At 39.8% G+C, this 26,811-nt stretch overlaps 1 long non-coding RNA gene across 1 annotated transcript; it reads right to left on the bottom strand.

Moving 5' to 3' along the window:
- Positions 1-3,185: 3,185 nt before the first annotated feature.
- LOC139805678 (uncharacterized) lies at positions 3,186-6,658 on the bottom strand. Its single transcript, XR_011729953.1, has 2 exons — positions 5,828-6,658; positions 3,186-3,275 (listed from the first exon to the last, which is right to left on the bottom strand). It is a non-coding gene; the product is annotated as an uncharacterized lncRNA (long non-coding RNA).
- Positions 6,659-26,811: the final 20,153 nt, after the last annotated feature.

The following is a 26,811-nucleotide window of genomic DNA, read 5'->3' as shown; positions in this document are numbered from 1 at the left end:
AAAAAGTATCTCAGTAAATGAAGGAGGAAGCAGGGCTTGCTGCAGCCAAGCTAGATGAATAAATTAAAGGAATAACTCTAAGAGAAAGCAGTTTAATAACCAGGCATTGCTAATGTTGAACCCACTTTGAAGTTTGTTATGTAGTTAAACTGGGATTTCACATCAAAAAATGTTATTTATGTTTGCACAGGGTAGCCCAGCTTTTGTTAACAGCATTGGAAGCTTAGATGGAAATGATCTGAGACCAGTAATATAAATTCAATAGTCTGAAGGCATTTCTCAGGGAGGCTATTACAATACTGGGGGGAAAAAAAAGAAATATTCAAATTCCTACCCATGTTCCTATCATCCAGAGCATATTTCCAGATGCCAAAACAATCTCTGCTGGCAAAAGTGACTCATTTGCTCCAACTTCCCATTTGCTAAACTTGTGTAACAAGACACTTGAGACTTAAGCTTATATTTTTACAATGAAAATGAGATGGAATGATGCAAAGCCCTTCCTGATGTCTTCTCCCTTGATGTTTCCACTTCTCTGACATCAGGTGTTTAAACTGTAACATCTGCATCTTCCCCAAACTCTGATTTTGGTTTCACTGCTGGTTCTGATTCCTGCTTGGGGGAACATAATTCCTAGAGTATTGGGCTTTGAAGAGAATAATGGCTAATGTAAGGAGACTTCCACATTGTTTTCCTATCTTAAAGGGTGAAATAGTATTGGATAAGATGGATGTGGTTGGATTTCTTGTAATTTCCCTAAAAAACAGACTGCTGATGAGGTTGGACACCCGGTGATTTGAAGCTTCCTCTTGTTATATTGTTCATTTTGTGTGTACCATTTATGTGGTACAACCTGACTTTGTGGAAATGAGCTGAAAAGTGGGGTCACTGATCCCCAGTGGTTTGAGAGAAAAAGGAGTGGTAGGCTTGGGATTTTCAACAAGTCATAAAGATGTCAGCGTTCTCAGACATAAAGTGTCTGGTTCCCAGGCTTGGGTGTCAGACTCATTCTGCTCTTTTTAAAATGACAGGTTCAATGCATTTATGCTTCTTCATTTCCTGTTTTTCAAACCAGAAGAATCTGAACCTTTCAGTTGTCAAGACTGATGATAAGGTGAACCAAATAAATGTGTGTGGAAATTCTTATTTACTGGACTCTAACAATATAATGCAGCCATAATGTTTTAATACTTAACATAAAACATAATAGTCACTCAGCTGTTTTCAGAAAGTAATGAATTACAGGAGGGATGTCCATTTGATTAAATCAAAATGTGTTTTAAACATTAATCTGCACTGTCTGCTACCAGCTGGAGGCCACTGAAGCTGGTATGGAACATCCTTCCTTGGCTACTACAAAAGTTTCTGCTGACACTAAACCCCTTGCTAGCTCAGCAAAGATGTCAGCAGCATCAGAGGTCAAATGCCAGGTGAATCCTGGTGCAATTCTATAGAATGTTTTACCAGATGGGATGGTTAGAACTAAAGCAGTTTGATAATTAGAAACCCCATCACATGGCAAGATGGCATAACCTGCACAGAAGTGGTTTGTGTGTCCCTCTCAAATTAGATTTGAGGCAAGCTCTGTGAGTTAATAGCAACTAAAAAGACACCAAAAGGAGCCTTTCTGTAGGGTGGTTTTACAGATGGTGGATGTTTGCATAGACATGTAGGAGGTGCTAGCAGAAAAAGTGACCTTCTGAAAAGTTTCCTTGATAAGAGGAGGCTTGGAATGACTGCTTCAGGAATACAGGGAATATGTTGCCCCAACATGAACCATCCACCAAACGTCTGTTGCTCAGTTAGTTGCTGCCTTATGTTCCTTTTATGCTTGACACTTTGAAGGAGAGATTCATCTGACTTATTTTTAGTGTTAACTTAAGGATGAGATAAATCTTGACCTAGAAATGCTTTTGTCTTTTCTTTGACTGGGTGGGGTTGGAGACTTCAGCCTTCATTCTGTTTCATCCAACTTTAATCATTTGTTTATATTTGAAGAATATGAAATTGCATGGGGAAATTTTAATTATTTAAAAATGTTTAATATTTTTAATTAATATGTGCACATCAGCACTTTATTCTTTCTTTGTTTTTCATAGAACCATAGAAGGGGTCAGGTTAGAAGGGACCTGAAAAATAATCGTTTTGATGTCAATGCCATGGGCAGGGACACCCCCCATGAGCCTGATTGCTCAAAGTTTCATTCAATCTCTCCTTGAACACTTCCAGAGATGGGGCATCCACAACTTCTCTGGGCAACCTGTTCCAGTGTCTCACTGCCCTCATACTCAAAAATTTGTTCCTGATATCTAACCTAAATCTACCCTCTTCCACTTCAAAGCCAATCCCCCTTGTCATATCACTACATGCCCTTATAAAAAGTCCCTTTCCAGTTTTCCTGTAGGCCAATTTCTGTGGCCATGAGTTAGACTGGAGGATCCCCCAGGTCAGGGACCCTGGGCCTAGATTCTTATTTGAACAAAATCCCTGCAAAGTGCTTGTCCTGCTCAGGAGAAGAGAATATACATGTCTGTCTGTATTAGCAAAGAAAGAAATCATAACTCATTTCAAATCCTGACACCTGGTTAGTGATGTTTCTCCTTCACACCATTGCCTCTGTGTGGCAGCTGAAATAAGTAGAGAGATGATCAACCCCTGCTATGCTATTGTCATATTTAGATGTCTGATTTCTGCCACTTTTATCTCCTGACACTGTTCAATCCCTCCAGTTATTTCTTAGAGGAAACTTTTCACCAGCAGAAACAGCAGCACAGCATGACTGGGGTGCTGAGCTGGGTGCCATGGCTGCTTGTGGTCCTGCTCCCAGTGCTCTCTCCTGGTGCTTTAAGCAATTATTTCTTCATCTATTACTAATTCTATGTTAAAGAAGGAATTCTAGGTCCAAAGACAGAGTGGGCAGATAATCAGTTCTGTGTCCAGAATTGTGTGTCCAGCTCAGTGTGTTTTATATGGGGGAAGGAGGAAGACCAGGAGTTTAAATTGTTAATATGAATATAAGGAATTATTACTTTTAACAGAAAAAAAGACTGTAATTCCTACAAAAATATTTCAGTAAGTGTTTGTGTCAGTTTAGTAATCCTCACTTTGACCACAACTGGCAGCCTCTTTGCCCTGTGGACTTCTGACACATACCTGGAGAAGTAAGGCAGGATCAACTCCAACAGCTCTTAAAAAGCTTTATTCTGAGAATGAAAAAGGTCTTCTCAGGTGGCATTCCTCCAGAACATAAGATGCATTGCCAGAACTGCAGCCTTCTGTAGAGAGACATAAAATGAACTTCAGTAATATGCAAGCATCCTTACAGTTGCAGATGGTGGTCACTGCAGTGTTTATACAGAATAATTTGCTTCCTTTAAAAAAAATAATTGAAAAGTTAAACAAAGAGTATTTCTCAAGGTTTTAATTTCCAGTATTCCCCGTGTCTCTCGCAACAGCACTTTTTTTTTTTTTTTTTTAATAAACTATGCTTTTGTTGTGTTTCTCTATCAAACTGAAGCCTATAATCTGCAATGTGAATTGGCAAGTTGCCAGGCTCAGCAGATGGACTTGAGGATGCTTCTGCCAAGGAGCCAGCATGTGCACTGAGCTCTGTGTCTGTGGCATCCATTTCCTCACCAGAATGTCCAAACAGCTGCCTGGGAGGACCTATGCATCTTTACTAACAATATCTGCCAGAAGTCCTGTAATGTTGAGCATGGCTTCTATCTGGGTAGTCTGAACAGTTTTAATGTGCCCAAAGCTGGAGCAATGGTCTCTGAGCCTGTGTGATTTATACAAGTTTATAGGAGAATAAGCCTGCAGGGTGGTGAGGGGTTTGTGTCAGCATATCCACCTAGCTGTGTTTATGAAGGTGCTAAAGAACCAAGGGGTAGGAAGTCAGGTCTGTTTTGCTAATCGTTTCAGAATGGTTTCAGAAGTTTCTGGCTCTGTCAAATGGTACAGGAATGTAAAAAGCCATTTGGATGAGTGGAGAGTTTCAGAGGACTTCAAGGGAAACAGGTGCAGCTATAGCTGGTGCAAAGAGAAGGTGCCTTATCTGCAACCAGGAGGTCCTGGGTGGCAGAAAGAATATTCCTGTTCAGTGATGCCAGCAGTGATCCTTGGGAGAAGCAGCTTCTTCAGTCACATTCCTTGCAATTTCCTATAAATTAGCATGCTTGCCTGCTTGGCCTTCACCTTCCTTCATGAGATTGGTTTTAACAATTACCCCAGGTTTTTTTTTTTCTTTTGTAGGGCTTTTCTCATAATGAATAAATAAAAGTTGAAGAAGTCATCCTAAAAAATATTTTTATTTCTCCGTTTTATTAATTTAGCTCTAGCTGTCTGACCTTTTGTTTCACATTACAAATAAGCACTTACATTTTCTCAGACATTATGAAACAGCTCTAATAAAGGCATAGCACTTGCCCTTTGGAAGAGACAAGAAACCAGCCCTTTCTCTCTGGAGCTGCATCTTGCCAATGAAGTTAAAAATCCTTTGGAACCTTTTCCCAAATAAAAATTGAAATAATTGCTCTATTCTGGATTTTTTTTTCTTTGTTATTTTAGTGCTTTTACTCTCAAAGGCACTTATAATGAAAATGTTTTGCTTTCCCTTTTCTTCACAAAAATACAAGGCAATAATGTCTAAAAGAGATTTCTGAGATGACCAAAAATGCATTTTCCTAATCAGTTTTGCATTCATTTCAAATGCCTTTTCTTGGGATATGTAGCAGACTATCAAATCATATAATTTTCTTTTTCTCTGGTGGTAGTCAGTCCTGTAGAATGGGAAGCTGGGTTTAACTGTTTATATTAAAATCAACTAATTATTGAGATCCACGGGCTCTTAGTTTACCCCACAGCAACATCATGGGCTCATGATGATTCCTCCAATAACATGTGAGACTTGTCCCCCTAGCATATGTTTAAGAGATGTTACTGTTCATTAGAGTCTGAAGAGATGGCTTAGTTTATATTCTTTATTCCTTCTGCCCTCTTATTTTGCAGAGAAGTCTCAGATTCTCGGGTATTGATTTTAATTCCTAGTTTGCTTAGGTTCCCTGTCTCTGTAAATCTCCTGTTCTAGCTTTGATTTTAGATAGGTGTAGGCTGATTATTCAATTGGCTTGAACTAGAGTGAGGGCTGGCTAAATGCATGGAAGCTGCATCAATATGTTGAAGCTAATACAAACCACTTGTAGAAATACAAAGTAACCTGAGGGTGCTATTAATTTTAGATTAAGAATGCATCAAGGAGTGAAGGCTAATCCATTAAACTAGAATTGTTTTGCTGTAATTCTAATGTAAATCAATGTCAGAAAAGTAAAGATATTAGCAGCAGCTACGCAGTTTCACCAAGTTCAAGCCAAGGCTTGAGAGATGCCCCCCTTGTTCTTGTGGGTTTGCAATTGTTTTTCTTATTACTCATACAAAATTAATGAGTAACAATGGAAATAATTCAGCTCTAGACCAAAAAATAACTCCTCTTAAGACTCCCCTGATGCCTACCTAGGACTAGGTAATTATGTATGAGAAGCAGAAGCTGAAAAAAGTAGTAAGAAAACAGGTATCATTTCTTTTCTTTCCTGACAGTCCTTTTTAACTATTGACACTTTCTACAACAACAGATCAAAACTGTGGGGAGGAGTGTGACTTTTCAGTCAGAAATATTCTTTAAATTTCTGAGGTTTATTATGCATTCCTTTTGACTATTAGATCTATTCCTGTGTGCCTCTGCCTTCTTTTTTGAAGGTAAGAGGCAGTCACCAGCTATGGGCGTCTGAAACCACAGCCCCCATTCTTTACAAGACCAGCTCCTCCTTACCTCTTCTTTTAGGGAGAGATGTTTTCTTGAGGAAGACCTTATTTTTCTTTTTTTTTTTTTTTTCCTTTTGTTAGAGTGTTTCTAGCAGTTTTCATTCCAATGCTACAGCATATTCAGGCATAGCTAAGATGAGGCTCCAAACCCAGTGCCTTTGACTGGGCGCAAAGGAAAGGGTTTCCTTGGCAACCACAACCCCAGAAAGGTCCCAAAGCAGCACTTCCGCCTGCCTGAGATTTCTTTTTAATTTAGGAGTTTGCACAACGGCTTTGCATGGAGAATTGTGTTCTGTCTTACGGCTTTATTCGTAGCAGAAGTTGCTTACAGGAACTAATGTAGATTTTGCATATGAATTTATACTTTGGCCTGCCTGGCTTACCAGAAGGATTGGCAACTCGTCGTGACAGCGGATGCCGCAGTACTGCATGGTGGAAGTCAGGAAGGAGGTACAACGCTTGAAATACAAAAATTAAAACACTGCACAGGGGAAAAAAAATCTGTCTAGAGAAGAGTTAATTTGCTTCGATGTGTATGACAGAAATTATGAGATCAGGCAAACTGCCAGACTTGGATATATCTTTGCGTTTTGCTTGCTGCATCAGATTTTGAGGTGAGAGAGCCAAGGAGGAGGTTGAGGAGAAGTCAAATCAGGCGCCGTGGTTGGGCTCCCCTGCGCCTCAGCCTCACTGTTAAGTCCACAAAGGGATGAGTTCCTCCAGCAAGAAAGCTCCAGTCTTGCTTCTGGGGTCACTCAGAGCACCCCGTGGCAGGTTTAGACAGTTCATTTGAGGTTGCTGTGGATTTAGTGGAGCTTGGCTTCCCTCACCCTCGTGTAGGCCATGGCTGCCGCTCACCCCAGGCCTGTCCCACCTGCCCACAGGCTCTGTCAGGAGCTTCTCCTGAGCTCAGGAAAACAAAAGGAAACCCCGCTGCTGGTTACTTGGTACTGGGGGTGGCTGAAGCTCAGTATGAAAATGTCTGCTCTTCAAACGGTGGAAAAGCAACTGAACTCAAGTCTGTTCTTGTAGCGCCGCGACACTCCCGCGGGAGCCATCTTAGGCTGGCAGAGCCTCCAGACCCACACCTGGAGAACCCGGGGGGCAGCTCCCTGGTCTCCATGGTTAGAAAAGAGATGAACTAAAAGGTATCCCGAGGGCTGTAGTAGGAGACTGCAATATTAGACTCTCAAGAGGCTAAGCCCAAAAGAAGCATCTTACTTCAACACGCAAATGCAGTTTAAAGCCCAAACATGTTTGCTTAGCTGTTGGCTCTCAAATATCATCAAAAATAGCTGCGTGTGAAAAAGAACTGAGCTTGTGTTTGCTGCCCAGGTGCTGTGGAGATGCAGAAATAGAGGTGCCACCCAGGTGACACCAATTACCCCCAGCACAGGCTCTGCCAAGCAGGAGGAAATTGCAAAGAGCAAGAGGAGTGAGGAGCTGGAGCTCGGGCAGCCTGATGTAGGAGACCTGAGGGAGAAGAGGTGAAGAAAATAAGAAATGGACTCCAAATACAAGTGAAAGCATGAAAGCAGAGCATTAGTTACGTGGGCAGCAAGGCCTGGGTGAGTAAAACTTTCTCCACAGAAGCCTCTGGGCTTCCCTAGACATAGAGGGCAAAGGTGAAGCCTGAAATCAATGTTTATTGATAAGACAAAAGTGCACCAAAGGTGTATGGTTGCCTTTCCATGTTGTGTTTGTAGTTTAGCTTTGTGAGGCTGCCCTGCCAGGGAAGCTTTGCTCAGGTTGGATTGTGGCTGTGGCTTGGTGCATCTGATGCTGTTTGTTTCTGCAGTGAAGTTTTTGGGCTTTATGTGTCCAGCAATGCTTTTCTAGTTCTTGTGGTTCTAAAACTTGCCAGAACATTTTCTGAGAGGAGATGCTGTGGTGTTATTTACTTTTTGTTTAAGGCTCCTTCTTCAGCTTGTTACACTTTCCTGAAGGCTTCTGATTCTGTGAGCTGATTGTCCCAGAACCATTTTCCTGGCTACATTGCATGTCACATATTTACCAGTGCTGAATTTTGTAAGCAATCATGTGGTTGGTTTGTTTTTGCCTAGTTGGTGTTTTTTGTTTGTTTTTTGTTTGTTTGGGTTTTTTTTTTACTTGTGTAAAAGATGTTTCTTTGTGTAGCATCTGGCCATTCAAATCCTAAATAAGGGGATTTTTCAACTAGTGTTGAACAGAGGGAAATAAAAATAGAAATCGTGTTCTGCTGCTTTGCCAAAATTGTGCTTATGTTATAAACATCTACCTAATATTTCCCTTTCCTGGGGAAATGCATCTGCAGAGAGGCTGTTTGGGGTGTTTAACCTTATGTTTTGCAGTGGAAGCAGCCAGGTACCCCCTCCAGCAGCTCTGGTGAGTGCCCCAGGCACAGAGGGGCTGCAAACCAAAGCAGCTGAAGGTGATAACTAAAACTAAGTAGTGTGACTGTCCCTCCTCCACCCGAGTTCCCAGTAGCCAATTAAAGTTTCTTGAACAATGAATCTCAGAGTGCACTTCTGTGCTTAACAGGGAGAAGAAGAAAAATTCTTCACAGTTGCAGAAGCTATTTCAATCCCTCTTTGACAGAGCTCTTTTAATATGACACTCTTGTCTCCCAGGCAGAGATGGATCCTGCTAGCATGGAGGTGTATGTCATGTTGTTAGGGGACCTTCTGACCTTGGCTCTGTTGTTATCATCCCAATAATTAATATGTCACTTACTTGGTAACACTTCACAGTATAACTGCTTTTGCTGTGAGCGAAATAAAGTCAGCCCCAGAAGCACATTTCCCCAATCTCCAGATTTAAGTGTGGGTGAAGGGGAGAAGTTTCTTCTAGTTTCCAAGCCTATGCTCAGAGAATCACTCTAATACCCAGTGGAAATGTTCTGTCAACACAGAGAGACTAATAAAAAAGGAAGAAGTTTTCAGGTGTAGCAGGAGTTGGAGGTCTGTCAGCTTTTCAAAGCACCAGCTTGATGAGCTTCCTTCCTTCCTGGTCACCTACATAACAACATTTATTCATTTCACATAATGGTTCAGTGAAACTCATGAGTCCTCAAGCTAAATACCAGCATATGCAATCTCCACATATTAATGTCTCCCTCAGGTTTACATGTCACTAAAATACAGCAAAGCTGCTGGGTTGTTGGGTTATATATATGTGAGAGAATAAATCGAAGAAAATAAACTGTCTGACAGGGATGTAATGAGGAAGCAGGCAATGATCAGCCTAATGGGAAGTCAGAAACACAACCCAATAAATAAAGGGGAGATGGAAGTGCCCCCAGCAGCTAATACCTGCACATATGGTTATCTGTTTACCAGCTGAGTCCCTTCACAGCTGTGGGGTGAGTGTATTATTGCTAGCTCTGCCAAGGGTGAGTGTAAGCAGTCTGAGCTCCCTGTTCTCTGTTTCTTTGCCAGTCAGGCCAGTGACTTCTCTCTGTCTCATTTATCCTTCCTTAGAAAAACAAGGAAGCTGCTGCTTGAGAAGAAAGATGAGTTGCTTGCCTGGTTCTGTCTGAGCTTGCTTCCCTTGCCCTGCTGCAGGTCAATGTCCAATTAACTTGAGAATGCCAGGTAATCCACTCTGGCCAAGGAGAAAATAGCACAAAGATAAATTGGAGAGCGCAGAAACTGGCACTGCCTTTTGTGTGCTTTCAGTCCTAGGCTAAGAGCTCTTAGTTACCACATTTTCTTGCTTGGGGAACTTGTTTGGTACAGGCCATCCTTTGGGCTTTCTGTTTTATTTAGAGGGGCCATATCATGTTACAGGAGGTTTAGGGTTAAAATCTTCAAAGGAAATGACCAGACTAATAGTAAAGCATCTCAGTATCAGGGGGAGGATCTTCATGATGCAAATGGGAAGGTAAGACACAAAAATAACTTAGCATGACTTGACAGAGAAATGAGCACAATGTCTTTTGTTTGAGTCACTATCTGAGCTCTAACCATGCTAGTCCTCTTCTCCATGAAGAAGTCTTGTGAAATTGTTCCATATCAGGTGTGTTCCATATCCATTGTGTGTGCCACACAGCAGAAAGAACAAGAGTATTTTTAAACCACTATGAACAATTTGATGAAATATATAAAGCTTTTGAAAATAAATCTGTTTATACAGAAGTAAAAAACATTAAATCAATGCTGTGCTCGTCTATTTAGTACCTCCCATATATCTTGTACAGATAGAGATAAGCATGTTTTTAAAAGCCTGTAGATTCATGAGCATTGTGTGACAACCCAAAATATCTGTATATTACAAAAAGATAATCAACAGATCAATAAGCCTTCCTGAAACAGTTTTCTTGCAGTAGTATTGAATTTTATTTTTGCACCAGTCAGTGTTTTCTGAAGGGATGATTTTCCAGCAAAGCAGAATTGCATCATAACCATTCACCAGGCCACTGCCTTTTATGGCTGAGACAGAAGACCTGGTCTGACTCTATCTGCTAATTAGCAGGGAACTTCATCCGAGCCCAAAGCTTATTCATAAGAGGCCAGCCAGGCTGTCTGATGGAGAAATTGGACATCCCAAATCACCTTGGATCCATTCCATGTTTCTGGTAACCCTGATCTCCCCAGTCTTCAGCTGTGCTGGAGGAGAGCTGCACCATATGGTGGAGCAGTGCTGTGGAGAAAAGGTGTCAGCCGATGACTAAGAATTTTTTTTTTTTAAAGTCTGGCTCTAGACAAGAGAAAACAGAGGGGACGGTGTAATCCTTTAACTCTGCCTTCCTTTTACATGCTCTCCAATTTGGATCTCTTCTTTCCATCCTTCAAGAGCAGCAAGTAGGTGGAGGGCAGATGCCTTGCTGATTGCTGGAGTTCATTAGAAAATGCAGGTGCTGTAACCTGTAGCAATTTGTTCATGCAATGGCACCACTTGAAATGTTGCAGAATTGATAGAAATGAAAACAGTGTTGACTTTCAGTCTGTTTTTTTACACTGATACCTAATTTAAATAAATGCCAGATGGGACAGAGGCAGTTTGTCTAGGTAATTACATTATCCCAGCTTACACGGTGCTGTGGCATCAGCAAAGATATGCATGGAAGCATCCAACAGCTGGGATGCTTCCACAGCAAGGAGGAGAGGCAATACCAGCCAAAGTGGGAACAGAGGGAGGAAAGATGGTTCATGCCATGCCCAGGATTTTGGTACAACTTGGAAAAGCTTTTGAACACGTAGGAATAATTAAAATGAGTGCAAGCAGTATGCATGTAAAAATAAATGCTTGGCTAAAAATTACACTGAAGTGTGAAATTTAAAGTGCTTTTGCAAACAGCAAAGGTGGGGGCTGGGAGTTTCTGATAGCTTTATTTTATAGCTGTAGAAATGGAAAATGCCTTTCTCAATAAATTGAGTGAGGACATGTAATTAGTAAAAACCCAACTAGTTGCAAATCAGTCCAACTAATGCATTTTAGATTTCTACTTACTTGGAGACATCAGCTATCATAGAAATTTCATTAAACATGATTAGTTTAATTATTTTGTCCTTAGTGAAGAATGCTAATTAACTTGGCTATTATAAATATGCATCTGAATATAATTTTGAAATCCCTCCAGATCCTAATTATTCTTAAAGACTGAGGTGTAGACCTTGCTATAATAATCCTTTTTTTAAGTGAAGATTTCTTCAAGGGTACCAGTGATTTCAAAGGTGAATATTTTTTACTTCTGCAAAAAAGTGAGACAATTTTTGATCAAAATCTGAGCTGAAATTATGACTGTTCTGAAAATAACCTTGAAGTGTGTAGCTTGTTCCTAGCCATGAATTCTGCCTATGAATTGAAGTCAAATGAAAATCTGCAAAGGGGGATTGGTTAACTGATAACCATTGTAGTGGCTTTGAATATGTAATCAGTATTTGTATATAAGAATAGCATTACTTAAGCTTGAAGGTAGAAAGGAAAAATATCTGGCAAACTTGTAGCATGCATCAGGCCTTAATTTGGGCCATTGTCTTCTAATCACAGTGGAGTGAAGATGATCCTCCAAAATCACTTAAAAATCCTGCCTGTGCACCATTTCTGTCAATGTGGAGTTGTAATCTCCCTGACTATTGACTGGATCTAGGACTGTTTTGAAGGATGACTCGAGAGGAGGAGAAAAAAAAAAAAGGAGGGAAAACTTTCTTTTAAACATCACTTTCATTTTACTGCCAGGAAAATTTTTACTAGAACAAATCTTTTATATTCAAATAGATGGCCTAATGATACTGCTCGGTTTCCTTTTTTGGCTTCTTGACAAGAACAATTATAAATTCAAGCAGATGGAATTCCTTGATGTAAGACTGAAGTTAAGGTGTGCTAATTAACAATGGAGACAGGAGAGGTGTGCAAAGGTGTTTCATAGGCTTGCTTAGTTTTTTAACGTTCAAATCTCTTCATGTCAGGATATGTTACTTTCTAATCCTTGACCCTATCAGCTCATCAAACAGAAGCATGCCTGTCTTCCAATTAACAAAGTAATTTCCCTTGTGGGTACAGATGTTCCTATAAATCTGAGATAAACATCAGTGTCATTAAAGTGTAGTTCAAGTTTCTGAAATTTACTTTGGAATACCAAAATGACACAGTATTAAGTGTATGAGGAACTGTTAATCACTCAAATGATTTTTTTTTTTCCTTTTTTTCTGAAGTAAAAAAGGAGTGGTTTGCATAAATTTCAACATCAATACTAAAAATAGTACTGCGGTCAAAAGGAAATACTCTGTCCTCAAAATGAGATAATTATAAGCTGAAAACTATAAGATTAGTCTGATTTTTGTCAATGATTTATCACCAGAGCCTCTTAAATTTGCAATAACACAAGGGACATGAAAAGAAAAATAATATAAGTACCTCAACTTACAATGGTAATGAGTACAACAGTTTGCTGGAGTAGCTGTAAATCAAATGTACTGTAGCTATAAAAAGCCCATAAGACATTTGGATGTGATCCTGGACTGCTTGTGCAATACAGGAGCTGTGCATACAAATGAGAAGTCATCCATGTCGTGTTATGAGGAGCACTGCATTATTGCAACTGGAAAGATGATAATAGAAAGTTGTTTTTGGAAAACTACTGAAGCTGAGCTTCATCCCGTTGGCATCAGTGTAGGGCAATTACATTTGGGACAACATCAATATCAGTTAAATAGAGGAAATGCAATAAGGAAGAAATATGTGATCATTAGGAGCATAAATTAAATGAAAATCTGCGGATTAGAGGGCTGTGTATTTAATTTCATTTTAGCCTGATTTCCCCTGCCCCCCACCCCTATTCATTTAACTTTTTTATTACTGTTAACCTTTCTCATGGTCTGGTTAATGCTTATGACACCTTCATCCTGCATAGTGAGCTTAATAGAATTCTTTAAACAAAGAAAGCTCTTGGAGTAGACATTCAAAAATCAATGTTCAGTATATAACAGAGGGCTGAAAATGAAGGAAGATGGACTGTGCTGAGACTTCCTGGGTTGCTAGAAGCTCACCTAAAAACAAATTATTGCAGAAAAACTATTCCTATAGATACAGGTAATGGTCTGAGTCTCAGAGGACCTGCATTCAGTTCAGACCCTGTCACGTCTTTGTCCTCCACCTGTAAAGGCAGAAGAGCCTTTTTTCCCTTGATTTCTACATTTGTCTTATATTTCCACGTCCTAAATGATTTTCCAGTGGGGACTGGTTTTCACAGTACAGTCCACTTAATTATCATTCTGATTACATGTGGAGACTAGGTGTTAATTCTGGTGTTAGTATTGTTGTGGTAGCCTTTAGTATTACCTCTTGTTATCATAATATTAATGGATTTTCTCACCTGAACATTATGTTGGGATAAGGCTGAGATTTTATGGATGTAATCTTGTCTGGGATATTCTGTCCCATAGTAGCCAGAGGCTAGATCTGTTCATAAACCAGTGGGGATTTATTAGCTGTTCAAATTTAAGATTTGTGTGAGCAAATGAGTTAATGGATAAATGCAGTGTCTCCACAGTGCTCATTTGCTGTTGGTACCAATTAGCTGGTTTGGGACTTGTTTTCTTTCTTTTTACTGTACCTGCTATTGTTGCACTGTTCAATGGCAGGTAAGGTTATTTTAAACTCTTTTATTCTCTGATCTAATTTCAAAAGTTGTCTCAAAGATGGAAGTTCACTACTATCCATGCAGAAACCCACCCAACCCTGGCTGGTTCATTTTTCAACATATGCAGACAACTAAACCAGCCATTTACAAGTGTTGCAATGGAATGTTCAATTCATAGATTAGTGTATCAAAAAGTAATTGTTGGAACTTTTTCCTGTTATATCAGGGAATGTGAATCTAATTCGATTTAACCATTAAGTCTCCCTTTTCCTGAACTGCTGGCTTTTGAATCTTTTAACTTATTACATTTGAAAAATGCCAGTGGACAAAGGCTTGCACTTTAGAGTAAGATGTGAAAATATCAGGTGTAATATGTAGGTGATAAGTCTGCTGGGCTCTTTAACAGCTTTATTGATTTTTGTCTGGTGATATTTCTGTCAGGAAGAGGCATCTTATCCAACTTAAAGTGGTGTTACATACAGCCCTAGAAAAAATAGTCAGAAACTCCTGATCTGCAATAAGAATATGTATGCTATGCAGTCAGGGTACTCTCCTCTTCATTATGTATGTTAAGTGCTGAAATACCACCCTGTTCCCCTGAGGCTGAGTGGATGGTGTTGGTGTGTTTATTTGCTCCATATTTTGCCCATGGCATCCACAGTGATTAATGGGAGCCAGGTACATTAACCCCCAGAAAAACCCAATTCCTGAATGAGTGGAACATCCCCCACCAGACATCAGAGGACAAATCCCTCTCAGAAGTTTATTTTACAGATATTCCCATTGATTTCCTCACATCTGGTGGCAATAAAAGAGAGCTGAGATCCAGCCAGAACAAGAGGGCCCAGAAGCACCCCAGGGGGAGGTAAACTCCCCAAATCGTGTCATAAACATTTAGGAGAGCCCTCCTCAGGCTTTTTCTGACTGGCTCCAGAAAATGTTGAAGTTGGCAGATAACAGCAGAGTTGTCTTCTACATTTTGTACCACTGATAGCTTTATTTCTCCACCTCATGGTGTTTGAGCCTGATGGGTGGGGAGCAGGTGCCAGCAGTGGACATGAGCATGTCACAGTTTCTTTTCCTTGTGAACCCAGCTGGTGATGGGACTAACACAGGGAGCTACAGAGCTGAGTACCTGTGTGGTATTACAGGTCAGGACCTTCAGACTTGATGTTGAGAAAAACCAGGCAGAGTCCATTTCTGGATGCCACTAGAGTGGTACTGCCAAATTCATAAATTCTTCTTTATCTACTACACTTTTATTTATTTTTTTTTTTGACTCATAATTATTTAGGAGTAGCTGAGTGGCTTTAACAGCTACATAAGCTCTGATTCAGTATGTGTTATATCTGGCAGAATGCTTTCTTCCATCTTGATACTCTTGAAAAGAAAACACAGGCTTATCTTTTTCTTCCAAATACTGCTGATATTATTTACTACTTGAAATAGTGTTGGTCTCCTGGGCCTCCTTATTTTCATGCTAGAGCTAGTTGGCAGGGATGGATACCTGTCATGATTTAAAAACACACATCAAAATAAAATTATATGGGAACGTTGCTGTTTGGCAGTAACAGAAGCTATTGAATGCAGTTATTCTATATATTCAGATCTATATTTTAAAAAAAGAGAGAGAGCTCTTATTTGCTAGAATACATCAAAGAAAGTATTATTAAAAATTTTGATGCTTCATCCTTCTTTCTGTTGCTTATGAAGGGAGCCAGAAAGCTGGCATTGCCTCAGCACTGGAGTTGGGTACCCAGAGGGCTGGGGCCAGTGTGGCTGATGGACTCTGTGCCACCTGGGCTTGCTCAGGGAGCTGCTCCAAGTTTGTGCTTTGGGCAGGACACTGCCTGCCCCATCTTGATGTCTGAAAAATATTGAACCTTCAGCGTGTCTGAGTGAAAATAATTAGAGAAATTAAGGGAGCAGGAATAGAGCTGCTTTGAAGGGAATTTTAAGAAAACAAATAAGTGGAGAAAAACTTTTGGCTGCTGAATATAATCTCTTTATCACTGAGGAGCTATGTAGGTGTTCTGTTTGCAGTGGTGACTGCAGGGCCCAAAGCAGGACATAAGCATCACAAAAATGGTATTAAGACTATCAAATTACCCCCTAATCTGCAGAAGCTGAAATAATTTGAGCAAGTATGAGTAATGTGCTGCATGATGAAGAAGATGTCCTACAAAAAGGAAAATCTAGAATCTCTGCACAAGAAACTTAGGAAAGAAGGGAATGAAAGGTAGTGGTTGTCCTAGATAACTAGCCAGTCAGGGAAAAACTATAGAATCCTTCTTCACAAAGACCTATTGCACATAGAAACACAAAAATTCATATTAATATAATTGTTATGCATAGGCAGTGAGGAAATACCCACTCAAAAGAATCTTAATCTGCTATTTGTATGGCCTGTTTTGCACTAAACTGAATGTTGATGAAAACTGGAACATAAATCTAGAGAAATGTGAAAGGGAAAAATACAATGCATTTATCCAATTTATTGGAAACCTGCTAATGACAGGGGTTGGTTCTCCCTGAGCTGCTGTTGGTAAAGCAAAGGAAACCTCAAAATTATTTTGTGTGACTTGCAGCTCTGGATTCATGACCCTTCTCCTTCTCTCTGATGTGCACAGGATACAGTGAACTGCTCCTCACTTAAACCTTTGATAGTCAGGCTGAGGGCATTTCTGAGGCAGACACTTTCAGTCAGAACTTACTGTGCTTTACATAAAATCCCTGGATGAATTTCCAGCCATCACATTAAATGTTTATCAAAGATGATCTGTCACTACAGTACTTGTGTGGTCCCTAGCACTGTAGAAGTGATTCCTGTTGGGTTTTATCTTCCCAAGCCTGTGAAGAAAGAAAGGAAGTGCTGTCAGCTCTTTCTTTATTGATAAAGGGTCTGCACTGTCCCCTGAGCTTCCCTAAAATGCTCAGTCCACAAATGAACCTGATTTTTGCAATGCCAAGCAGTGCAGTCCCTAATGTCAGGCATGGCTCTAGAATCTTTGACACAGGATGGAGGGGGATCCCCTGGGATGATAGACAGTACGTGGAAGGAACTTAACATCTTGGTGTGAAACTGCTGAAAATTTTTTCCAAAATCTGGCTCAGAGGTGGAATAGTAATGCACTGCCCACAGCAGAGTGTTTCTGGGAAGAAGCAAACCTCGATTTTGCCCAGTACCTGGGTAAACACCAAGTTTCAAACCTACTGACATGTGAAACAAGGTTGTGGATGTGTGCTGGTGTTTTGAGGAGCTGAGAATGGGTTTGCTGACAAGCAGAGCCCTCTTCTGTTGGTTGGCACTAATACAAGAGATGAAACCTTCTTTGTGCATCAGCAATTAGATGCAAACAGATTCACAGGCACCAAGAAATCATCCACCATCAGGCAATGATCCACCTGTACCTGCATGGCAATATTTTTATTATTTATCCACAAGTTCTTTCAAGAATCTAACCCCTTCCCTCACTATTCAATGCCAATATTTTTGGTGTGACTATTTTGCAAGAAGCTCAAATGGTGCCTCTCCCTTTTATGAATTTGAATTGTTAATGTGAACATTTGAGCTCATTATAACTCTGAAATGTTTCCTTTGTTACCAGTAACTGACAAACCTGCACAGACTGCTCAAAAAACCCAGCAAGTGCTATTTCTAGGATTGTATTTTGTTCACTGCTGTGCACAACAATATGCTTTTGCCTTCACTAATGAAGTTTTTCTTTAATGAACATGATTAGAGCTAGGCAAACAATGCAAAAATATTTTCCATGAATATTCATCCAGGGTCTCCAGTGAATTCCCTTCAGTTATGCTTGTACCCATTCATTGTCCTCTTTTAGAGAGACTTTTTCCAATATTCAGTCTTTAATGCTTGGGTAATAGGGGGCAAATTAAGTTTCAGCTCTGGGGTTACCCTTCTAATATTGTCTAGCTTGCTGTTTCCTGTTGGTAAGACTCTGTAGCCACTAATAATGAGTTTGGAGATGGTACCCAGGCAACATTGAGCCAAAAGCAGGAATTTCTGGAGGAGAAAGTATTTTAATAGTTTAAGACTATCAAGCTGGCTTTTAACAGCCAGTTAAAAAACTGTAGGTACTGTCAGTGCTGAACAGAACCCTCACCTATCTGCATATGCACACAGTACATGGAGAAGTAGGTACTTCAAATTTCAGTATTTAAACATCAAAATAAAATTTTAAACTTCTGGGAAGTGACATGGAGTAATCCCGGACAGTGAAGAAAGCTGAGGAGTTAATGATCTGGTTTTAGGTATTTTCCTGAAGAGAAAAGCAGCAGCAATTAAATCAATTTTAAAATCTTTGCTAAATTCTGATTACATTTAGCAGTGTGGAAGAGCACAGAGCCTCTGAGGATTGGAAGTGGGTTTTAGAACCTTTCATGTGTACACCAGCTGTGCAGACACCTCCTCTGGGAGCATCTGAAGTCTCAGCTCATGTCAAGGCTTCTTGGTGTTCCATGTGGAACCTCCAGTGTGTCCATGATGGGTGAGGATCTGGCTGCAGCAGCTAAGGGGCAGCTGCTGTAGGTGATGTTAGTGCTCACATTTTGTAGGAATCTCCAAATGTTACCCAGAAATTTTAGGCGTGGTTCTTTTTTCCTCCTTTCCTTTCCTTCCTCAAAACAAAAATAACAGGTTCAGAGTCTAATTTCTATGAAATTTCAGTACAGAAACAGGTTTTCTTTCTGAATTTCGTATTCAATTTTTCCCTAATCTCCTCAGGACTTGATATTCTGTTTCTCATGTTTATCCCAGGCTGCTTGGAGGCTTTCTGAACAGGAGGAGTCCAAACTCCCTTCATGCCTGTACTGTGGAACTGGTTAAATCAGAATATGAACAGCTACAGTAATCACAGTTAGGAAAGGAGGTATTTCCTGGCCAGTTTCTCTAGCCTAGTTCATACAGTTTAAAAAAGCAAAACTCTAAAACATTTCCAAGTAGTCACTGGTTGATGCCCAAAATCAGTCCCGTTTTTTGAGTGTGATGGTTTGGGAGAGAGATGTGAAGACCTTACCACAAACACAGAGCTGTTATCTTGGGGGCTTTAGGAATTAAAGCTTAAAACCAACCAGCTGATGTATAAGCCAGGTGTGTAAAGGAGATTATTATGCATTTCATATAGAAATCTCCTACAAGGTCATTTCATGTTATAAACCATTTGTTACTTTCTATTCCTACATGCTTTCTTCCAGTCCTTTAATTCAGAGACACTCAGTAAATATGGCAGAAGAAAAAGATCTTTTATTTTGCACAATGTGGTAAAGGATCAGAAATAGCAGAGCTTCAATGAAGCCAAGCTTGAGATAGTTTTAGATTTCAAGGGTAAACAGCTGTGGAAATCCTCTTATTTCAGAGAAATTACTACAATGAAAAAGCCCTAAAGCATTCCAAGGACACTGCTTAATATCCTGGGATGTGGCTATAGTTAAACTGGTCACTTTGGTTTTGTTAATTATGTAAATATGTGAAATCCTATATCTAAAAAGAAATATTGCTGGAATCACTTTTAAATGTTACAGTCTTGACACAAGCTGGTTTAAAGTTAAAAGCTGCTGCATGGTGCTCCCTTTTTTAAAAGGGATGCTGTGGGGTTTTGTGCAAACATAAGACATGAGGTTCAGGTATGACAAAACCTTGCAACTTTGTGCATCACAAAGTCTTTGTGGTTTGGATGAGCCTCGGGCTTTCTGTTTTCATTGATTTCCAGCTTCCTCTGTGTTAATTCTGACAATGTTTCCCACTGTATCTAAGTGTCTTTTCCTTGTATCTAAGTGTCTTTTTTGAGTGTTCTTCCAAGGTCCAGGTTGACTACTTGGAATTAGATTAACTTGTAAAATGCTGAGTATTTACATTGTGTATCTCTTTTTTTATATTTTCTCCCCTGCTTTTCCCATGTAAGGATTTTTGTACCTGCCTTTCCACTCAATGTCAGCTTGTTGTCTGAGGGCTAATAATGAATTCTCTTGTTGAGGCAATTCAGTGATAAACAGTGGGAAAAATAGAAGTGGATAGCAAAATGCACTTGAGCAGAAAGGGTTTTCCTTGAGATTTTATATAAAAGCTCCAGCAAACTCTTTGCTAGATCAGTAGCTGCTCTGAATTAAGTCCCAGGGAAAATTACTTTTTAGAGAGTCCTTGTTGCCATAGTGGGAAATCTTTTAAGAAGCAAACACACATAGGCTGCTTTTCATAAGGGAAATATGTATTTGTCTTCAGTAAACTCCAAGGATTTGTATTGTATTCATTACAAAAACAAAAGGCCCTACCCCTGTGGGTGCCCTACTACAACTCAGCTCCAACAAAATGCTTAATTTGAAACATGACCACCATTATTCAGAAGCTGCAATTGCTCCATGAGCTTTGCTGAAGCAGGGTCTGAGGCTGGCAATGACAGGTACTGCTGAAAAGTCCCTCGTTCCCCTTTGAAGCAGAGAGGTTTTGGATTATTGCTTCATGAATTAACATTTCTGCATTCATATGGCACAGATACATTGCACTGTTTGGTTTGTTTTGGAAGAAAAAAAAATCAACCAGCTTGGCACAGTGATGGCTGCAAAGATTTGATCCACAAATCACTGTTTTTCCTGTCTTTGACAGATAGCATTGAAATATGCAAGGTGTTAGTAACTACTTGGGGTTTTTTTTTAACCATTCAGCAATAGATGTGAGCTGTGACTATCGTGCCAGTTCAGCAGAGAAATACCATGGTAGTTTGTGTGCCTCCAAATAATCATTTGTGATTTCCTCTTCATCATCACCAAGTGTCCTTTGTTATATGTGTTTATAAAGTACTGGGCCATGTAAATCCTTGGATTTAGATTATTTCTTCCCCTTTATGCAATAAGGACTTGTAAGAACTGGCAGGTCAGATGCTGTATTCCTTTCACTGTTTAAGAAGGTGAATTTTACACCAGCCTGACTGAAGTAAACACTTTCCAGGTGTCTCTTGGCAGCTCATGGGGTCTGTGCAGCATAAATTTTTAAGGTAGATTTAGAATTGGGGGGTTGGGCTGAATGACTCAATTTTCACTTTCATTCAAATGGACTTCACACAACTTGGAAACAGCTGAGCTGAGCCATGGAAGTCTTTTAGAGCTTCTCTTAGTTGAGCAAAGAGCAGATGTAACTCTTCTCACATGGGACGTTTCCATCCCTTAGTGCCCCCTTCTGTCTTGTCTTTTTGGTAGGATCTGTTGTGGAAACCCAACGTTTATGACAGATGCAGTCTAGGGATGGAAATAGTGTTAGAGTTAATTTACTGATTGCTCAGTATCTTCTATACATCCTAGCAGTGCTCTGAATTTACCAGCTTCTGTATTCAGCATATTCCAAATTTAGTTGTGTTGTGTAGGGACTTGGTAACTCATTGAATTTACAATTATTTTAATGCTATGAGTTCTCTTTTGAATGAGTCTCATATCTTTTTCTCCTACCACTTATCTCTGCCCCATTTCATGGCTAGGAAACAACTAAACAGACCTGGGAGATGATAGCTCCTTTGCAGCAAGAGATGACTTATTTCCCTTAATACAAAAAATAGTGGTTTCCATGGGAGACTTTTTCCAGAGTTGGGTGAATACTTATTTCTTATCTTTATTTTTAATTGAATTTTTAAACCAATTGGCCTTTTTTGTTTCTCTTCACTCTGTTTTGTAGTTTCCCTGTCTAATATTTTAATATTTTAATTGGTCAAACACAATTGTTCTTGTCCTTTGTAGCATACCCCATCTCCTAATCATGTCTTTCAGAAGCACAGGATTTGTTCCAAGTGACACCTTCCTCAAGCACCTGTCCTTTCAAATTTTTTTTCTCCAAACTAACTATATTTACACTAAAGCAACAGATCATAAAATCATTTTTTTCAAAAACTATGCCGAAACAGAAAGCTTTAAGTGTTTCAAGTGAAATGGAAAATTTTGTGTGTTTATTTTTTAACTCATATGCAAGATTCTGCACCGATGTTTAAAAATTTTAATATACATTAATAGAATTTATCTATAAGTAGCAAGCCTAAGTTTTCCCAAGTTTAATGTTAGGACTTGGAAGAAGAGTCAGGGATGCGAGGTAATTTCTCAGTCTAGTCAAAATGGGGCCTCTTTTCATGTCTGGCTAAAGACCAGAACCAAAGCCAAATTGAAGAATTGCAGTAAAAAGCCAAGCTGGGGAGTCTGTGACCTGCTCCTGGGTGACATGCAAAACACAACTGGAGCTGCAGATGGCTCCTCTTCCCTGTCTGCCTTCTGATGGCTTCATGCAGTCAACAGCCTGGTTTCCTCCAAATTCTGTTGGCTCCCTTTTTTCCCCTGTTATCTGTCTTTATTCACCATTGCAGGTGTGCAAATCTGTATTGGGTCTGGCAGAGATGCACTGAAGTCACCTTAATTAGTCAGTACTGTTCACACATTCTTTTTCTAGTTTCACCCCAAGTGTCAAAAACCACAGGCAAGTATGGATTAGTTCCAAGCATTCACTATGGGTCATACTTTGCTATTCTGACCCAGAATGAAATTTCTTTCAGTCTCTCTAATTAACACACACAGCTTTACTGGGAAGGTTGTTTTGTAAAATTCAGATTAAGTCACTGGAAGATGCTGCAGACAACTCAAGCAGTCTGCCAACAAAAAGCATTTTTATTCCAGCTAATTATTTTCTAATGATACTGTTAAAAATTGGGACTTGATGCACACAGAATAGTCCAGATAAAGATCTCAGGGAAAAAAAATCTAGTTTTACACAACAGTAATGTGAAGCCTTTATAAAGCATTTAGGAGTAGTTTGAGTGGTTTCTTTTATAGCCATTTCATGCACAAATCTCTAATGCACCAGTCCCAAATCCAACTCCAGCCCAGCCACGAGCTTGAGCTTCAAGGCCACCTGGCTCCATGCTCCATCACTGCCCATTTTTTTACTTCATCTTTGGATTTTCTTCCCTCCAGGTGGTGGTCAGCATGGGCTCCCTAGGATTTTGAGGCACCAATGTTGTCCTGTGCCCTTCACCTGTGTGAGAAGTCACTGCTTGAGATATCCTTGCTCTCACACCAAGCACTTCAAACACAGGGAATAAAAAGGACAAAAATTTAAGTATCAAAGCTTTGCATCATGAATGTGCAGCCCAGTTGCAAACCAAACTGCAGACCAATATTCTGCTTGGATGCAGAGCTGTACTGCACTTGCCTTTAGGAAGGCAGCAATGTAAGTAAATCACAAGCTCTAAAAAAGAGTTTTCAAGCTTGTTGGGTTGATATCAGGAAGTTGCAACCCCCCAATTCTAGAGGAAAGATCCCACTGAGTCCTGTTCAGTACAGATCCAGAACTGCATGAGTGGAAGCTCCAAGTGCCTCAGCAGGGCTGGAAGCCAGGGAAGTGAAGCAACAGGAGTTAACTCACATTTGGTAGAGCCAGGTTGTAGCTTAGTGTTGCAAGGCAGCTTGCCCAGCATTAGTTGGCTTTTAATTGCTCCACATTTTTAAAGCAAGCAAATCTTGACAGGAGCATCTGTGATAAAAACGGGCTGAAAATGTCAACTCTCTTGAAATTAAACAGCCTGTCTTTTCAAGCCTTTTTGTTCTTGAAGATGCAGTTTTGCTCTGTTATGCCAGCATCAGTTCTCATTAGTTCATATGGAATTACACTTGGAAGTGAAGGGCAGATTTGACCTCATGGCTATCATTACTCTTCTTTGCTCTGCAATTACCAGCACAGATCAATCTGGAAAAACACATGTACCTACTTTAATTTTCATTAGCAGCTGAACCATACCATGTTTCCAAGGGGGATGAGACATTGTAAGCACAGTTCTTGTGTCTCTCTCTCTCTTCTATTTTATTTTTAATGTCACTTGAACACAACAGACACCTCAGTAGGTAATCAGGATATCCTTAGTAAGAAAATCTACTTCATCTGGGACATCTTCCAGGGAACAGAATTAAGCCTAGTGCCACTTAATTATATTGTTTAAGGGAGGTTCAGGTTCTGCACTTCTGTTGACTGTTTTGGAAACTTTCTCCTTACTCAAAGCACCACTCAGTTGGGACAAACTGTCCATCCAAGTGGGTGAATACTGCTCATAGGTTCTCTTCAGGCAACCTGTATGGTTTTCAGAGCAGCTTCTTCAAGTGTGTGCAAAACAGAACCCTAAGCTGGATGTGGCCAAGGTAAAAGTCACCATTGGTCAGAGTCTGGAGATGCATCACTCAGTTCTCAAAGTGACTGAGACTGAATATTGCACAGACTTTTGTAGCTCTGAGGTTTCCTAATTACCCCAGCAGCACTATAAAGCAAACTCTTTGGGTTTTAATCCAGTTCCTTGCCAGCTAAAGCTGTGTGGAGCATGTCATAGTACTGCTTGATCTGAGCTTTAAATTGGATTAGAAGGTGTATACCTCTTTGATACATAAAATTATAATCAAATCCATTCCTCAGGATTTTTCAAGGTTGTTGATTATGTCACAGTGTATGATAACTCACTATTCATATGGAAAGTAGGGGGGAGGGAAAGGCTTAGAGTTATTGCTTCTGACATTAAAGCCACACGTATGACAGTAAAAAATGAGAATTCCAGCACCAGTGCTGCTGCTCGAATTTTCTGTGGTTCACAAGGTGAACTTTTGACATGTGATGACCATATATTTATGTTAAAAATGTGTTATTGCAATAGCACAGTGCTTTAGTTAACTAGGGCCATTTTCAAATTAAAGAATTAAACTTGCAAATCAAGAAGTTTGCAGATAATTGCTGTATTTTAATGTCTATTCTAACAATAGTCATTATCTCTCTTTGCATAACACAAAACTTTAAAAATGCTGAAGTGGGATGTCTGGGATAGGCATTATGATTTGTTTTTGAAAGATGTGCTAAGATAAATCTGAGCTTCCCTCAAATTAACACACAACAGAATGTTACTGATGGAAATGTTACTTGTTAAATCAGATGTACATGTTTCAAACTTCTTTGAATATGTGTTATGCCATCCTGGCTTTCTTAATTTCCTAGGCTGCCTCTAGCAAAAAATAAACTGTAGTAGTATGTCCAGTGGCTCACAATAATTAATTAATTTGCATTCTTCTGCTCCTTAAGGGCAAGTTGTTTGGTCAATTTTGACTAAAATCCCCAACTTTAAAAAGTTCAGTTTCAAAAACTTGATATTTCTAGTGTCATTATTTGCACTAAAATTCTTGTGGCTTTTCTCCTACCAAGATAGAAAGAACTATGCTACACTGGAGAGAAAAAAACCAACCAAACAAGAGAAAAACAAACCACTGCAACATACAGATAAAGCAGGTGCACCTGAATTAGGAAATGGAAAAAGATTCCAGATTTGTTATACACAGAAATGAAGCCAATTAGTATGTTTCATTTTTCTTGTGGTGAGTAACTCAGAAAAGCATCATGGCAAATTTTCATTTCAGTCTGAGTTACTTCTCTATTTGAGCAGTCACTTTTGGGACATGGCTGGTATAACCAGTGACATACCTGGCATTGTGAAGGCTGACATGAAGAATATAATGAAAGTAATGCTTTGATTTCAGTCTTCCAGTTGAAATACTTGGCTTTTATTCTTAACAACTCCATAAGATCAGGTTTTGTTAGGGATTAATATGCCAAACATAAAACTTTTCATTTTTAAAGAGATGTCCAACCACACTACATGCTAAATCCTAAATTCTGATCCAAGGTTCCTGTGACAACTCCAACTCTGCAGCCAAGTGATGCAAAGGTAGATGCAGACAGATTTTATATTTGTCAGCTCCTGTGCCACATGCAGGATCTTCCAGTCTGCCAAGAGATGCTGCTGCTTTCCTGCATGTGACCCTATCTGTTTTCATCTCTTACCCACACATTAAGCCTCCTTTCCACCTGCCTTTTACACATATGTCCTCCTCTGTTAATCTGTTCCCAGCTGTCCATGTGGTTTTGGGAGGAAATTGACAGGAGCAGCCTAAACCAGGATAAACTCAATTTAAACTGGCATACAACTACCCAAAGAGCAGGTTGCACTGCAATAAATTAGATTTCTAGCTGACTTAAGACTTGCACAACTGCTGAGCATAAGCAAAGCTGAAAGTCAAACTTGGGTCTGTGCTGTTCCATTCAAAAGCAGCTGCCTGTGAGCACAGCCTGCCTCTTGCAAGACCTTTCTGTTGATTTTTCATAGAAATTGGGATCAAGGATAGTAAGGGCTCTCCTTCCATCAGGAGGTTTGAAAAGAATTTGCAGAACATTCAGCAGCAGGCAAATACTTACACTAGGGAGTCAGCCAGATTGAGCAGCCCATCTTTAACCAGAAAACCATATTTCCCACAATATTTGAGTAAAACTATTAACCAAGCTCAGTGCTCTGAGCTAGCTTGAAAAGCAACCTTCTGATCCTTTAATTCTGGTTTTCCAAACCACCATTCAATGCTGGGTTTAGAGATGAGCAACTGCAGTGGACCTGGTGGTATCAGGAGTCTGTTGAGACCCAATCCTATAGAAATGCAGGAGGAATGGGGCTGGGATGGGAAAGGAAGAGCCAGGCTCAAGCTTTGAACCATTCTCCCTGTGACCTGAGCAACTTCTGCTACTCCAGTAAAGATTTCTGGCAATCAAAGAGCACACAGAACAGATTTGAATAATTGCATCCTTGCTTGTGCACAAGCAGGGCATAATAGGTATTTACAAATCAGGCTGCTTTCCAGATATCAACACAATTTTGTTTGGAAGATGGAGTTCTGCTATTTTCTGTGCAAATCTTTCCATTGTAGGTTGCTATAAACTAAAACATATATTTAGCACTATTCGTATGGGCTTCATGGATAAGATCTGAAACAGTTTTTATCTCTTGGAGCTTGTAACATTAGGTAAACCAAATGTCTGATGCTTTAACTCAAATCAGAGCTCTGAATGGGTTTTGATCATGGAAGCT

This window comes from Heliangelus exortis, chromosome 20, assembly GCF_036169615.1.
Source record: "Heliangelus exortis chromosome 20, bHelExo1.hap1, whole genome shotgun sequence".
In the NCBI taxonomy this organism is placed as follows: domain Eukaryota; kingdom Metazoa; phylum Chordata; class Aves; order Apodiformes; family Trochilidae; genus Heliangelus; species Heliangelus exortis.
Note: the sequence above shows the minus strand (reverse complement) of the source record. Positions and strands in the feature narration are given on the sequence as shown.